The 16,085-nt window shown below is 36.6% G+C and overlaps 1 pseudogene; it reads right to left on the reverse strand.

Annotated features, from left to right (window-relative positions):
• Positions 1 to 8,598: 8,598 nt before the first annotated feature.
• The window catches only part of LOC127844834 (L-fucose kinase-like), a 70,283-nt pseudogene continuing 62,796 nt past the window's right edge, over positions 8,599 to 16,085 (reverse strand).

The following is a 16,085-nucleotide window of genomic DNA, read 5'->3' on the forward strand; positions in this document are numbered from 1 at the left end:
GTATACAAGAAGTCTCTTGTTAGTGAAAATCCAGTTTAGGCTGAAAGTGTGCTCCATAATTGACCTGTGTAGAATGAGGCTCCATTAAGCATCTGTTCACACAAAACCTCTAACATCTCAAAAAGCACTATTTCTCATCTGCTCCCCTGCAGCTGCCGACTCCTGCTCGAGTTCTTTTGCGTTGGCGTCCTGCTCGATTCCCTTTGCGTTGGCTCCCTGCTCGAGTCCCTTTGCGTTGGCTGTATGCTCGAGTCCCTTTGCGTTGGCTTCCTGCTCGAGTCCCTTTGCCTTCGCTCCCTGCTCGAGTCCCCTTCCGTCAGTAGAAAGGCACCCTGGACATTAGAAGCTAGAGCCTCAACATCAAGAGATGCATTGTGGTACACTTCGTCAGGCAGCGTCTCTGGCTGGTTGTAGTACTGCTGCATGTCTTCTGCTTCCTCGGAAATCGTCTCAGACGGTTCGTCAACCTCGATCACAGTGACCGACATACCTGTCACGTCTATACTCGCCTCGTAAACACACACTCCTTGTGAAACCTAAAAAAATAACATCTGGCTATCATTTCAGGGGAATAAGGAACATAAAATTAATTTTTTTTATTCAATATCATACATACAATGTAAACATGTATATGATCGTACAACATAGTGATTGTACAAAGCAATAAAGTTCAGACATGTTATACAAGATATGCTAATATATATTTTTTTAGAGAGAAAAGAAAAGAACAACAGAGGAATAGTTATGAAAAATGATGAGTTGTATAAAGTCGGAAGAAAGCATACTGACTTGTGTGCTTTGTTGTATATTCACAATGATCTTGTCAAATTGAAAAAAAAACTATTTTAGAAAGAACTAACATTAGAGTGAAAGGTATATAAGTGGACAAAACATTATGAGAATTTAATCCGATTCCATTTCTGTTCAAAGATTTGTAATGTGTCATTACTGAGGGCTATTTCTTTCTCAATCTGGATTTTTAGTTTAAGACTATGGACAAAACAATTAAAATTTGGTACTTGTTTTTTGAACTTCATGTTAAGATAAAATATTTCATCAATATAACCATAAAATTCACAATATTATTACAGTCTATTGATTTCAATGAGTTAATTCCGAAACTAACATTTAAGAAAGATAGTTTAACGTTTAGTTGCTGTTGTTCAAGAAAAGATATTAATTGATTCCAAATAGGCTGGATGTGTTTGCACTCCCAAAAAAGATGTTCTATAGTTTCAATGTTTTCACTGCAGAAGTCACACAGATTTGAGTTAGATAATTTGCATTTAAAGAGGTATTTATTTGTAGCTATAATTCTATGGATGTATTTATATTGAAAATTTCTCAGTGTGCTTTCAATAGTTGCTTTATATGGCATGGTAAATATGTGTTTCCAATTAAATTAATTTTCTCCAAAAAGGACTTGCCATTTATTTTGGAGTTTTCTGTAGGTTTGTTTTTAATTTGTAGTGTGTAAAATATTTGTTTTGTTTTTTCTTCCAAGTATGTTTTCTACAAATGTTGTTTGAGTACATGGTGTATTATTTGTATTGATTTCAGATTTAATATGTATGGGAATGCTTTTGATAAGTGTGTAGTACTTCAGAAAATTATTTGAAGGTATTCCGTATATGTAGCATATATTATCAAAAAAGTAGAAATCCTTAATTCTGTAGTCATATAATTGGTCGACATATTTAATGCTTCGTGCAAACAATCTTTATAGAAAAACGTCTTATTGTTTGAAGTTATGTCTTTATTGTTCCATACAATTGTTTTACTGCTGGTTTGGGTTTCTAAGTTATGAGTGACATCACTCCACGCTGATTGTACATCAGACAGAAATATGTTTTCGTTTGCAATATCATGTAAGATAGTATTGCTGATGTTACATTCAAAGAGTCGCCATATTTTTTTAGGATTTTCTGGTAGAATAAGTTCCATTAACTCGTATTGGTATTATCTAGGTATCTTTAAACCCAGCTGCATTTGATTGCATTCAAGAATGAGTCAATGTTCGTTAACTGGATACCTCCATTTTCTACAGATTGAATTAACTGAGTTCTTTTTATTTTATCAGGCTTACCGTCCCATATGAAATTAAATATTGCTGATTTTATATCGTTAATAACATCATTTGGTGGATTTGGGAGAACTGTTAATACATATTTTAATTTAGGAAGTGCAAACGTTTTCAATACTGTGTTTTTTCCGATTAGTGTAAGTTTACGATGATGCCATGATTTTAAGCAGTTTTAAAAATTCTGTAATTAAGGTAGTATGTTTTGAAGAGCTGTATCATTTTCATTATTTGTGAAAGTAATTCCTAACGTTGTGGCTTCATCGGATGTCCATTTAAATTTCATTTCTTTTTTATATTGATCGTTACTTTGTTTTAATTTACCTACTCGTAGCACAGTACATTTATTTTTGTTTAGTTTAAGACCCGATATCATTCCGTAAAGGGTTAGCGACTCTATTAGGTTATGGAAAGAATCGTAATTGTCGTTTAAAAAATAAGTTGCATCGTCAGCAAATAGGAATTGTTTGATTTCTTCGTCAGGTTCTAGTGATATGCCTTTTATGTGTTTATTTGATTGGATGTGGTGTGATAGATACTCGATGCAAATAATAAATAGCGATGATGAGAGTGGACATCCTTGTCGAACCCCTCGTTCGATGTTAAAAGTGTTTGAAAAGAAGCCATTGTTAATGATTATACTGTTAATATCGGTATAGAATAGTTTGACCCATTAAATGAGACTTTCACCAAAGTTCATATTTTCTAAGCAAGAGAACATAAATGAATGATCAAGCAAATCGAATGCCTTTTCAAAGTCTGCAAAGAATATTAGACCAGGATTATTTGAATTGTTGAAATAGTTTATGCATTCTTGGATAAGACGAACGTTTTCACCAATGTAACGTCCTTTAATAAAACCAGATTGAGATTTTGAAATGATTGATGGTAATATTTTTTTTATTCTGTTCGCTATACTATTAGTTGCAATTTTATAATCATTTTTTAGTAAACTATTCGGGCGCCAGTTTGATAAGGATTCTAAGTTTTTTCCAGGTTTTGGAATAAGTGATATAATACCTTGTTTTTGTAGCGTAGTTAAGTTTTCGTTGTTAAATGAATACTGTAAAATCATTAAAGTTCGTGTGGTACTAATTTTTGTGGATTTCGTGGTTCCGCCGAACCACGAATTCAAGTACCAACGATTTTTGATACATTTTAATCCGAAATCGGTCTTTTTTGAATGGCATTTCCGCCATTTTCTTTTGTTGTCGGTTGTCTTTTTGTAATAGTAACTTCACTTCAGTAGGTCACATTACACTTTTATCTCGACTAATTAAAATATTTCAAACTTGTAAATGTTGTTGTTATTTTCCACGAATTTGTTGTAAATTAAATATGTTTGAACTAAGATGTTTATGATTACTTAGTATGATAAGAACTACGATGTTAATGATTAATCAGTATGAATAACATGTAGTGTGTTTATATAAAATATCAATTTGTTCGCCATCCAGTGCATAAATAAAACACTAAAGTCGTGCGAGTTTTTCTTTTTTGTATTCATCATTGTAAATATACGTTTTATTCATCATGGTTAATAAACGTAACGCGCAATTTTTGCGCTGGTTTCGTCACAGTAAGAAGCGTACTCCCCACGCTTCCGTTTACGTCCAATGACCATTTCTTCTACTGCATCGTTAGCGGCCTGTGTTAATAAAGCTTCAGTCGTAGGTCGGGCAATCCTGCCATAGTAGGAGAACGTGTCGGTACTGTTCACGTTTTCAACCATTTTGAAAGAGACATTGTTTGAACGCAAGTTAATGCGATATGTTGTTTTATTGATAAGTGTTTGGTTGATAATGCTTTTATAATCAAGCACGGTATATAAACTGTACATCAACGACTATCCTCTTTTACGGGACATTTATCACATATGTCAATTAATGCCAATTAAACTTGAAAGAGACATTACAGTTTTCACACCTGTATTTTGGGGACCTTAATACTCAATCGTTACGACCAGGGGACCTATTGCGCTGTGATTTACAAATATTGTTAAAACAACATTAATGGCAATTAGCGAGTGGGGACCCACAAGTGCGCCGCTTTATCGCTCTTATCGACAATTATCGGAAACACTTTCACGCTTCAGTGCACATTAACCTCGAGTCTTGCTGTCAACACAGATAAGCAGATTATGCTTCGTAATAGGAGGTTTTTGTGTGACGTCACAAGAGGGGTTTTCCGTTACTAAAAATAGATTGGCCGTCAACTTCTTGATCGCGGCCAATTACATTGTATCAGAGTAAAGGTCGTCGGAAGACTAAATACTTATAATTTCACTAAACAAAACTATAAATACTCGTATTCTTTTTTAAAATAAGAATTTAATAAATGATATTTCAAAAATAATAAAACATATAATAATTTGAATATTATTATCAGTGGTGTGAATGCGATAGTGTTATTTTTCATCAAAGATTGAAATTTATTGTAAGGGGTGCATTGAATCAGTTATAAAACAAAGCCCTAAAATAGCTCAATACTTTTCAATCTTGAAATACAATTTTTATTTTCTTTTACATTGAATGAATTTTCGTTTTGTTAACATTGAATGAAAATATTAATAAATTTAAGCATTCGAATTGAAAAAACACCTGCATATTTTGCAAATTGAACTGTCTTTGCATGTACACGTATATTGAAAACTCGTACAATATTTTAAATGTATAGTTATTAAACACTTCATTATTATGTTTAAACTGGCTAATATATATACTTAATAGTTCCTAGCTGTTAATCCATATCTTACAAATGTCTATTTTTAAATATGTTCAAATATTTTATTAAAGCAACTGTTAAGTTTTTTACTTACTATGTCGAGAGATGACATGGAGGTATCATAAATTGTGTTTAATGACCAGACAGATGTGGTTTATGCAGAGACCCCATACAGAGTCATACAAGTATAGGTCCCTGTTTTCTTAGTAATTGTCTGGACAGTATCCGATCATATCGAGATAATTGGTTTGTGATAAAGAAAGGGGCAATTAAACACTGGGTTAAAATGCTGAAACAAAGAGTGTCAAAATTGGTGTGAACAATTAAATAAAAACCATTAACATTTATCAAGAGGATTTAGTTAATCTGTAACAAGGTAAGTTTTTACAGACAAATAGGTTCAAATCAGTTTCTGTATGTTGATTACATAAAATAAATCAATTTGTTGTTTGTTTTCGTCCTTATTTGTGTTCGTTCATTGGATTCAATTCAATCTGAAAGAATTTCAATTTCTGAGTATTTTTTGTTCTTCAAAAGGGTCGCGTATATGTTTGTAACCTTATCACGATGCGCTTTATCAATGCAAACAATAGCAGAATGGCCGCAGTTTTGACGGCCAAAATTTGAGCATGCGCAAACGTGACGTCATTATCGGAATCCCCAAAACCTCCTATTACTCTGGTTGTTTTATTAAAACTTTAATAATTATGACGGTAAGTTGTTTTTTATTTGAAATCCACGAAATTACGTGTCAACGAATTAGTTGGTTTTTTATTTGAAATCCACGAAATTACGTGTCAACGAATTAGTTGTTTTTTATTTAACCACGAAATTTCATACCGACGAATTTTATTGTGTACACTGAAGTAACGTAAAATCTATACACGTACTAGCGAAGTTTACATTTGCCGGATCCCTTAATTACGTAGCAGTAATACTGCACAATATGTTAAAATTATATTTATTGAACACTGTATTATAATGATTCAATTAACTGGCTAATATAATGCACTAGTTCCTGTTAATCCATTTCTGACAGATTTCGTCATTTTGTAATGTTGAAATATTTTATTGAAGCCACTTTTCTTTTTTGCTTTAAAATTTGGCTTTACTGATTTCTCAAAATGCCAAGAGATGTCATGGAGGTATCGTGAATTGTGATTAATGAACAGACAATCGTCTGCAACATGTGGTTTATGGCATGGACCCAATGTGCCTTGGTTTATGACACCCTGTTGTCTTTGTCTGGACGGTCTCCGATCATAACGAGATAATCGATTTGTGATGAACAAAGGTGCAATTTAACGCCTATGCTGCAACACAGAGTGTCAAAACTGGTGTAACAATTAAATAAATCAATAACATTAATCGATAAAATTTATTTAATGTGTAACAAGGTTAGTTTTTTTTAGACATATAGAGGTTACTACATGCATACAGGTATGTTGCTAAGATAAAATCTATCTATTTGTTGTTTGTCTTCATCCCCAATTGTTTTCGTTCATTAAATCTATTTTATTCTGAAAGAATTACAATTTCTGAGACTTGTTTTAACTTCAAATGGTCGCAAAGAAGTGCAAGTACAGAAATTTTGTGGTAACCATATACCGTATGTGCTCTTAAATGGTTTTCCACTCCCGAGTTCGTTTGAAGTAAAAACAAATAATAACAATATTATTCAAAAATAAAGTTCCTTGCATGCTTATGTCTTTTCAGACATCATAATTAAAATTATATTTGATATTATGCATGATTACCAACAAACACGTTGATTTTGTCAAGGCAGTACTATGAGATAGATATTGAGATAGAGCTTCTGTATGCGCTTTTTGCCCTCCAGTAGAAACTCTGGTCATTTAGCAGGTGCGCGTGACGTCACTCGTCAACGTTCGTATACGTTTACAGTAGTTAAGTGAATTAAATATATGTGTTTTTATATCATTCCAGAATATTTTATAAAATTCGATTGTGATGCCATCAGATCCTGGGCTTTTGTTATTTTGCATTTCTTTTAGGGCTAATCCACATTCATATTCATTAAGCAATCCGTCGCACAGTTGTTTTTCCTCCTGGTTTAAAGCGTGATTTTTTTAAAAAGGGTGTTATTTTCAACATTTTTTCGTTTATAGAGGGTTTCGAAAAATAAACGTTGTTCTTCTAGTATTTGAGTTCTGTTTGTTATATCTTTGCCATTGACTACTTATTTGTGTACAGTTTTTTGTTCACTTCTACGTTTTTCAATGTTTGCGAAATAAATGTATTTTTTTCATTGTGTTCAACATGCTGTGCACGCGCTCTTCGTATTATTCCATTGAGATGTGTATGATAGATTCCATCTAATATTTGTTTTTTTAATGTTATTTCATTTTCAATGTCGGTGGTATCATTTGTGTTTGTTTGATGCAATTGTTTTTCAAGTGTTTCAATGGTTTTGATGGTTTCAGTTTCAAGTTTGTTTGTTTCTTTTTGTTTAAATGATGTGTATCTAATTAATGTGTTACGTATATTTCCTTTAATTACTTCACATAAGGTGTTTGGGTTTGTATCTTTATTATTTTGAACTGTATTTAATATTTCCTGTTTTATTTGTATTTGGTATTGTGTATCTAATAAGATGCTGTTGTAAATTTTAAAGTATCCTGGGCCTCTTTCAGGTTGTATATTGTGCAGTTTAAGTTCAACTAGAGAGTGGTCAGTCATAAATCCTGGTTTTATGTTACATGTGTCAATAATGTTGCAAAGAGATTCAGATATTAAAAAATAGTCTAATCTACAAAATATTGTTGGTTCTGTGTTTGAGTGCCAGGTGAATTTGCTTTCGTTTGGGTATACTGTACGCCAGATATCTATCATATTGTAGTTTTTAATTATGTTATTAAAAATGTTTCTATTTTTAGTGTTAGTATAAAGGTTTCCATTCTTTTTATCCAATAATGGTTTCAGGACAGTATTGAAATCAACACCGATTATAATATTTTTATCTTGGTTATTAATTATAAAGGAGTGTAATGTTTCGTAAAATGTGGAATCGTCTATGTTAGGGCCGTAGACGTTGATTAATGTTATTTGTGTTTCGTGTATTTTGATATCTATACTTGCTTGTCTGTCAATTATTATTTCCTTAAAGTTATCGACTGTGACCCCTATATTATTTTTTATCAGAAAGGCAATGCCTTGTTTATTATAATGTTGTCCACTGAATTAAATTAACATTAAATTAATTTAATCTGCATGCATTACCAATGATAAGACAAAGTTAGAAACACAAATACTATTTTTTCCACCTCCTGAATGTTTTGTTTTGCAAAACACTGAAAATGGACAATTCAACAATAAAAACTACCTCAGCTTAAGCCTTAACTATAGTTATGACTGGATCTTGTCTTATTCTATAAAAATATCACTTCATTTTGCAACTTAACACAATAGATATTTGGTCAAAATATATATATGCATACATGTAGTATGTCTTAGTATTCTGTAAATGATTACACTGATGAGAAAGGCATAAATGATAATAAAGAAACAAATTGAGCCCCGCTTTGGGAAAATGGGACTAAATGCATGTACAAAGAGTTGTTCCAGATTAGACTGAGTAGTCTGCACAGGCTAATCCGGGACGACACTTTCCACATAAACGGGATATTTTGCTAAGAGATCTTCTTCAAATACAAAATACCAATAAAGCCGAAAGTGGAGTCCCTGATAAACCTGTGCAGACTGCACATGCTTATACGGGACGACACTACCCACATGCATTAAGCCCCCTTTTTCCAGAGCAAGGCTCAATTCTTTTAGAGCACCTCTGCAGAGTTGAACATGTTCTTGATGTTCTTCTGTGCCTCATGGTCACTGGCCAGCACATACATGAATCCCCCACCCCTGCGTCTGCCATGCACATGCCCAGGGCGTAAGGTCGCATGGAGGTCATCAGGCGGGCGACAAACTCGGGCTCACACCCGGGGCCATTGTCTTCTTGAGCACTCAATACTCATCCATACACTGACCAACAGACTGAAGGTCACCTGGGATAGCAACAGAATACATTTGAGCCTGTCTCTGGGTAAATCAGGCTTAAGGCATTATGCATAAAGTATTGTCCCAGATCAGCCTGTTCAGTCCATCCAAGCTGATCTGGGACCATTCTTTCCGCATAGACTAGATTTTTGTTTACAAAAGACTTCCTTCCGATAAATTCCTGTTTTTAAGTAACAGTGACCTTCACCTTGACCTAACTGGCTCCAATGCAGTCACATGCTTAGGCTACATACCAAACTTCAGCACAATTTCTAAAAGCAAGGCCAAGTTATTAAGCAAAAACCTGTTTCTATTTTTAGAAACAATGCCATTGACCTGACTGGCCTAAAATGCAATGCCACCCTCGTTCATCATGTAAGCCACTACACAAAATGTAATCTCCACCCTTACTGTGCAATGCCACCCTCTTTCATCATGTCAGCCACTACACAAAATGTAATCTCCAATGCCACCCTCGTTCATCATGTAAGCTACTACACAAAATGCAATGCCACCCTCGTTCATCATGTAAGCCACTATACAAAATGTCATCTCCACCCTTACTGTGCAATGCCACCCTTGTTCATCATGTCAGCCACTACACAAAATGTCATCTCCACCCTTACTGAAGCTATGCCAGCCTCGTTCATCATGTAAGCCACTACACAAAATGTCATCTCCAACCTTACTGTGCAATGCCACCCTAGTTCATCATGTCAGCCACTACACAAAATGTCAGTTTCAATGCCAACCTCGTTCATCATGTAAGCCACTACACAAAATGCAATGCCACCCTCGTTCATCATGTAAGCAACTACACAAAATGTCATCTCCACCCTTACTGAAGCTAGCAATGCCACCCTCATTCATCATGTAAGCCACTACACAAAATGTCATCTCCACCCTTACTGAAACACCTTGTCTATTTTTAACAACAGTGACCTTGACCCAACTTTCCCCAAATGCATGTTCTCCATTTCTCCATGCAGGCTTGCTACATCCACAGGTTCATATAGTGTATTGAATACATTCTGATCTAATTTACTAGCAAAAGCTAAGCTTAAACTTTATTGTTTAAGTACAAAAGGGGCATAATTCTGCTAAATTGCCCGTCATAGTTGTGGTCATTAGTCAATCACAAATACAATTACCATGTAGACATACATTTATATTTAAATGAATATCTGTATTTGATAAACATATTGAGCTGTTGCAAGCAAATTTTATTCTGAATTGCGTAAGTACAAAAAAGATAACAGTTCTTTCCTTAACCAGAGCATTAAGCAGACCCTGACAAATTGACGAAAGTTATACCTCGAACTAATCAATGAGTAGTTGAGCTTATAATGTACTACAACTGTTCTCTGTCATTTTCTTTTTTGTGTATACATATTGTATACTTAAAGGGCTATAAATGTTTCCAAACAAACAGTGAAAGCTTTAGTTACCTTTTTTGATGAATTCTGAACACTGATTAGCCAGCTGCACAAGGCTGTCTTCTGTCTCCACTATCTGAGGATTCCTGGCGTACCAGTTACGTACAACATCCTGAAATAAAATGTTTATTGAGACACAGAAAGTTTATTATTAAATGAAGCAAACAAGTTTTTAAAGTTTTAATGTATACACTAACATACTGAATTTCCTTTTTCAAAAACATTCAAATGTGAACAATAAAATTGTAAATATGCATATATTATTATCATACGTGTTTGACAAAAACTGAAGCTCAAGCAAAACAATAAATTAATGACAACCACAAACAATTCATTTATTGTAATTTATCATGTGACTACTGGTGTTTCAAAAAACAATACAATCACACACCACACACAAATTAGCTTCAGATTTTTTTAAACAAATATACGGGTAGTAACTAATTATCAAAACTTGTGCATGCATGTCTAAATGGTTACAAACTGAAGTAATTTATCAAGGGCAACATTTATGTAAGAATCAAGTCACTACTTCTTGCAATAACAACTGAGCCTCCCTGTGCGAAAACGGGCTTTAATGAATGTACTTAAAGTGCTGTCTCAGATTAGACTGTGCAGTCTGCACATGTTTATCAGGGAGGACACTTTCCCCTTAAACTTGTTTTTTGCTACGACACTCCACACTTGATTTGAGCCCTTTGCTACGACACTCCACACTTGATTTGAGCCCTTTGCTACGTCACTCCACACTTGATTTGAGCCCTGTTTTTTGCTATGACACTCCACACTTGATTTGAGCCCTTTGCTACGACTCTCCACACTTGATTTGAGCCCTGTTTTTTGCTACGACACTCCACACTTGATTTGAGCCCTGTTTTTTGCTACGACACTCCACACTTGATTTGAGCCCTTTGCTACGACACTCCACACTTGATTTGAGCCCTGTTTTTGCTACGACACTCCACACTTGATTTGAGCCCTGTTTTTTGCTACGACACTCCACACTTGATTTGAGCCCTGTTTTTCCATACTGAGACTGGGTATGTGCAAACAGCATAAAACATGAACAGCCTGAAAGTAACTCGTAGTATGTTAAGGTTTTATGCTGTTTTCTGCTCATCAGTATCTAAGAGTTGGAAATGAAGCCTTTAAAACTTGAATGTAGTAAGAAAGGTCTTTAATTTAATTTACTAGTAACTTTCTGAGGGACTACAAACGCGTCAAAATAAGTATCTAATTGGTAAAGGTTTAAAGAGACATATATTAGTGGATGCAATCTATTTGTCCTCTGAGAATACCTTACAGTTGTCAGGGGATTCCATTCATACACTTATATAAATAGACACTCATTTTCAACATGACTAACAAACGACTAATGTGCACTTGATATTGCCATTGCAAACATAAACTAATTCTAAAAAAATTGTAAACTAAAAACAATACCATTTCTTGCAAACTTATTGGGACATGCAATACTATGAAAAATGCACAAGAAGGAAACATTAATTAACTTGATTCTCTGGTGCCTATACAGACTTCCTCGTTAGCTTTCTTGTGTTATTAAAAACAAATACCTACAAGATATATGTCAGCCTTGCTCTAAGAAACCATGTGAGCACTGCACAGGCTAACATGTGATGATACTTTACACTGCACAGGCTAACCTGTGATGATACTTTACACACTGCACAGGCTAACCTGTGATGATACTTTACACACTGCACAGGCTAACCTGTGATGATACTTTACACTGCACAGGCTAACCTGTGATGCCCTGTGAGCACTGCACAGGCTAACCTGTGATGATACTTTACACTGCACAGGCTTTCCTGTGATGATACTTTACACACTGCACAGGCTAACCTGTGATGATACTTTACACATTGCACAGGCTAACCTGTGATGATACTTTACACATTGCACAGGCTAACCTGTGATGATACTTTACACTGCACAGGCTAACATGTGATGATACTTTACACACTGCACAGGCTAACATGTGATGATACTTTACACATTGCACAGGCTAACCTGTGATGATACTTTACACACTGCACAGGCTAACCTGTGATGATACTTTACACTGCACAGGCTTACCTGTGATGATACTTTACACTGCACAGGCTAACCTGTGATGATACTTTACACTGCACAGGATAACCTGTGATGATACTTTACACACTGCACAGGCTAACCTGTGATGATACTTTACACTGCACAGGCTTACCTGTGATGATACTTTACACACTGCACAGGCTAACCTGTGATGATACTTTACACTGCACAGGCTTACCTGTGATGATACTTTACACACTGCACAGGCTAACATGTGATGATACTTTGCACACTGCACAGGCTAACATGTGATGATACTTTACACACTGAACAGGCTAACATGTGATGATACTTTACACTGCACAGGCTAACCTGTGATGATACTTTACACTGCACAGGCTAACCTGTGATGATACTTTACACTGCACAGGCTAACCTGTGATGATACTTTACACTGCACAGGCTAACCTGTGATGCCCTGTGAGCACTGCACAGGCTAACCTGTGATGATACTTTACACTGCACAGGCTAACCTGTGATGATACTTTACACTGCACAGGCTAACCTGTGATGATACTTTACACTGCACAGGCTAACCTGTGATGCCCTGTGAGCACTGCACAGGCAAACATGTGATGATACTTTACACTGCACAGGCTAACCTGTGATGATACTTTACACACTGCACAGGCTAACATGTGATGATACTTTACACATTGCACAGGCTAACCTGTGATGATACTTTACACACTGCACAGGCTAACCTGTGATGATACTTTACACTGCACAGGCTAACCTGTGATGATACTTTACACACTGCACAGGCTAACCTGTGATGATACTTTAAACACTGCACAGGCTAACCTGTGATGAAACTTTACACATTGCACAGGCTAACCTGTGATGCCCTGTGAGCACTGCACAGGCTAACCTGTGATGATACTTTACACTGCACAGGCTAACCTGTGATGCCCTGTGAGCACTGCACAGGCTAACCTGTGATGATACTTTACACACTGCATAGTCTAACCTGTGATGATACTTTACACACTGCACAGGCTAACCTATGATGATACTTTACACTGCACAGGCTAACCTGTGATGATACTTTACAAACTGCACAGGCTAACCTGTGATGATACTTTACACTGCACAGGCTAACCTGTGATGATACTTTACACTGCACAGGCTAACATGTTATGATACTTTACACTGCACAGGCTAACCTGTGATGCCCTGTGAGCACTGCACAGGCTTACCTGTGATGATACTTTACAAACATGCATTAAGACTGATTTTCCAAGAATACTGCTTTTGTTTGCTTTAACGTTTTGAACAGGTTTCAACATGCTTGGGAGCAGTAAAAGAACCAGCACATCAAACATGATTGGCAACAGGTCACCAGTTATACAATACCATTTTAGAAGGCTGGAACAAAAATCGCTAGAGATTCATGTATATATGAAAAAGACATATGTCTGACATTCACTCAAATATAAAATCCATAATAATATTCTGATAAAACATTGCTATGCTTGCATCAACAACTTGTTGAAAAAAAAAATTGTCAAATTCATCAGCTTTTATGATTGTAAATGATATATGTCTGATTTTAGAAAAGAAGTGAATAGTAAAAACATATTAAATATTTATAAAAAATAGTATAACATATGTTAAATGTATAAAAAAATATTTAACTGTGGCCATGCCCTTGAACGTACCTTACCCAAATTAAATCTTAAAGGAGGCCCAGCTATATAAATGCATAAAGTTGCTTTCTCAATTAGGTCACCATGTTTTTGCAATGGCAACCTTGACTCAAATTTCACCATATTAAATCCTAATTAAGGTCAATACAGTTACTCTGATGTTTCATTATGGTACCTCAATGGATATAAGCCCTGTTCTGGGAAAGACAGTCTGCACAGGCTAATCTTGGACGACACTTTCCGCCTAAACTTAATTTTTGCTATAAAGAGACTTCTTAAAAAGAACAAGGGCTGTGTTTGTGAAACACAATGCCCCCTACTGCGCCGCTTTGAAGTCATATATTTGACCTATGACCTTGAAGGATGACCTTGACCTTTAACCACTCAAAATGTGCAGCTCTATGAGGTACACATGCATGCCAAATATCAAGTAGCTATCAACAATATTGCAAGAGTTATGACCAAGGTTAAAGTTTTGGGACAGACACACACATACAATGGCAGACAAACACATACAATGACAGAAAGACAGGCCAAAAACAATATACCCCTGATCATTTGATTTAGGGGCATAAAAATACTATGAAAGAGCAAAGAGTCGTCCTTGATAAGCTTTTGCAAACACGGATTAAGCCCAATTTTCTCAGAACAAGGCTTAAGTATTCAAATACACAGGTACAATTAGCTCAAACATTTACTTAGCAACCATCACCTGCAACAAGTTCCTAGCCAGTCTGGTTTTGCCCGTGTAGATGAGCACCAGTCTCTCATTGATGGCCTGAAGGACATCTGGGTCCACCTGCAGGTCCTGTGCCTCCACGTAGAGGGGCAGCCTAGACCCTGAAAACACGCTCAGCTGCTACCCGCCCAGCAGTCCCCCGACCTGGTCCTGCCAACCCCCACCTGTAGTCAGCAGCTGCTCCAGGTACAACACCTGCAACAAACATCAGACACCTGTAGTCAGCAGTTGCTCAAGGTACAACACCTGCAACAAACATCAGACACCTGTAGTCAGCAGTTGCTCAAGGTACAACACATGCAACACACATCAGATCTAGGTACAACACCTGCAACAAACATCAGACACCTGTAGTCAGCAGCTGCTCTAGGTACAACACCTGCAACACACATCAGATCTGTAGGCAGCAGCTGCTCTAGGTACAACACCTGCAACAAACATCAGACACCTGTAGTCAGCAGCTGCTCTAGGTACAACACCTGCAACAAACATCAGATCTGTAGTCAGCAGCTGCGCTAGGTACAACACCTGCAACACACATCAGATCTGTAGTCAGCAGCTGCTCTAGGTACAACACCTGCAACACACATCAGATCTGTAGTCAGCAGCTGCGCTAGGTGCAACACCTGCAACAAACATCAGATCTGTAGTAAGCAGCTGCTCTAGGTACAACACCTGTAACACACATCAGATCGGTAGTCAGCAGCTGCTTTAGGTACAACTGCAACACACATCAGATCTGTAGTCAGCAGCTGCGCTAGGTACAACACCTGCAACACACATCAGATCTGTAGTCAGCAGCTGCTCTAGGTACAACACCTGCAACACACATCAGACACCTGTAGTCAGCAGCTGCTCTAGGAACAGCACCTGCAACAAACATCAGATCTGTAGTCAGCAGCTGCTCTAGGTACAACACCTGCAGAAACATCAGACACCTGTAGTCAGCAGCTGCTCTAGGTACAACACCTGCAACACACATCAGATCTGTAGGCAGCAGCTGCTCTAGGTACAACACCTGCAACAAACATCAGACACCTGTAGTCAGCAGCTGCTCTAGGTACAACACCTGCAACAAACATCAGATCTGTAGTCAGCAGCTGCGCTAGGTACAACACCTGCAACACACATCAGATCTGTAGTCAGCAGCTGCTCTAGGTACAACACCTGCAACACACATCAGATCTGTAGTCAGCAGCTGCGCTAGGTGCAACACCTGCAACACACATCAGATCTGTAGTCAGCAGCTGCTCTAGGTACAACACCTGCAACACACATCAGATATGTAGTCAGCAGCTACTCTAGGTACAACACCTGCAGAAACA

The sequence above is a fragment of the Dreissena polymorpha genome, chromosome 9, assembly GCF_020536995.1.
Source record: "Dreissena polymorpha isolate Duluth1 chromosome 9, UMN_Dpol_1.0, whole genome shotgun sequence".
In the NCBI taxonomy this organism is placed as follows: Eukaryota; Metazoa; Mollusca; class Bivalvia; order Myida; family Dreissenidae; genus Dreissena; species Dreissena polymorpha.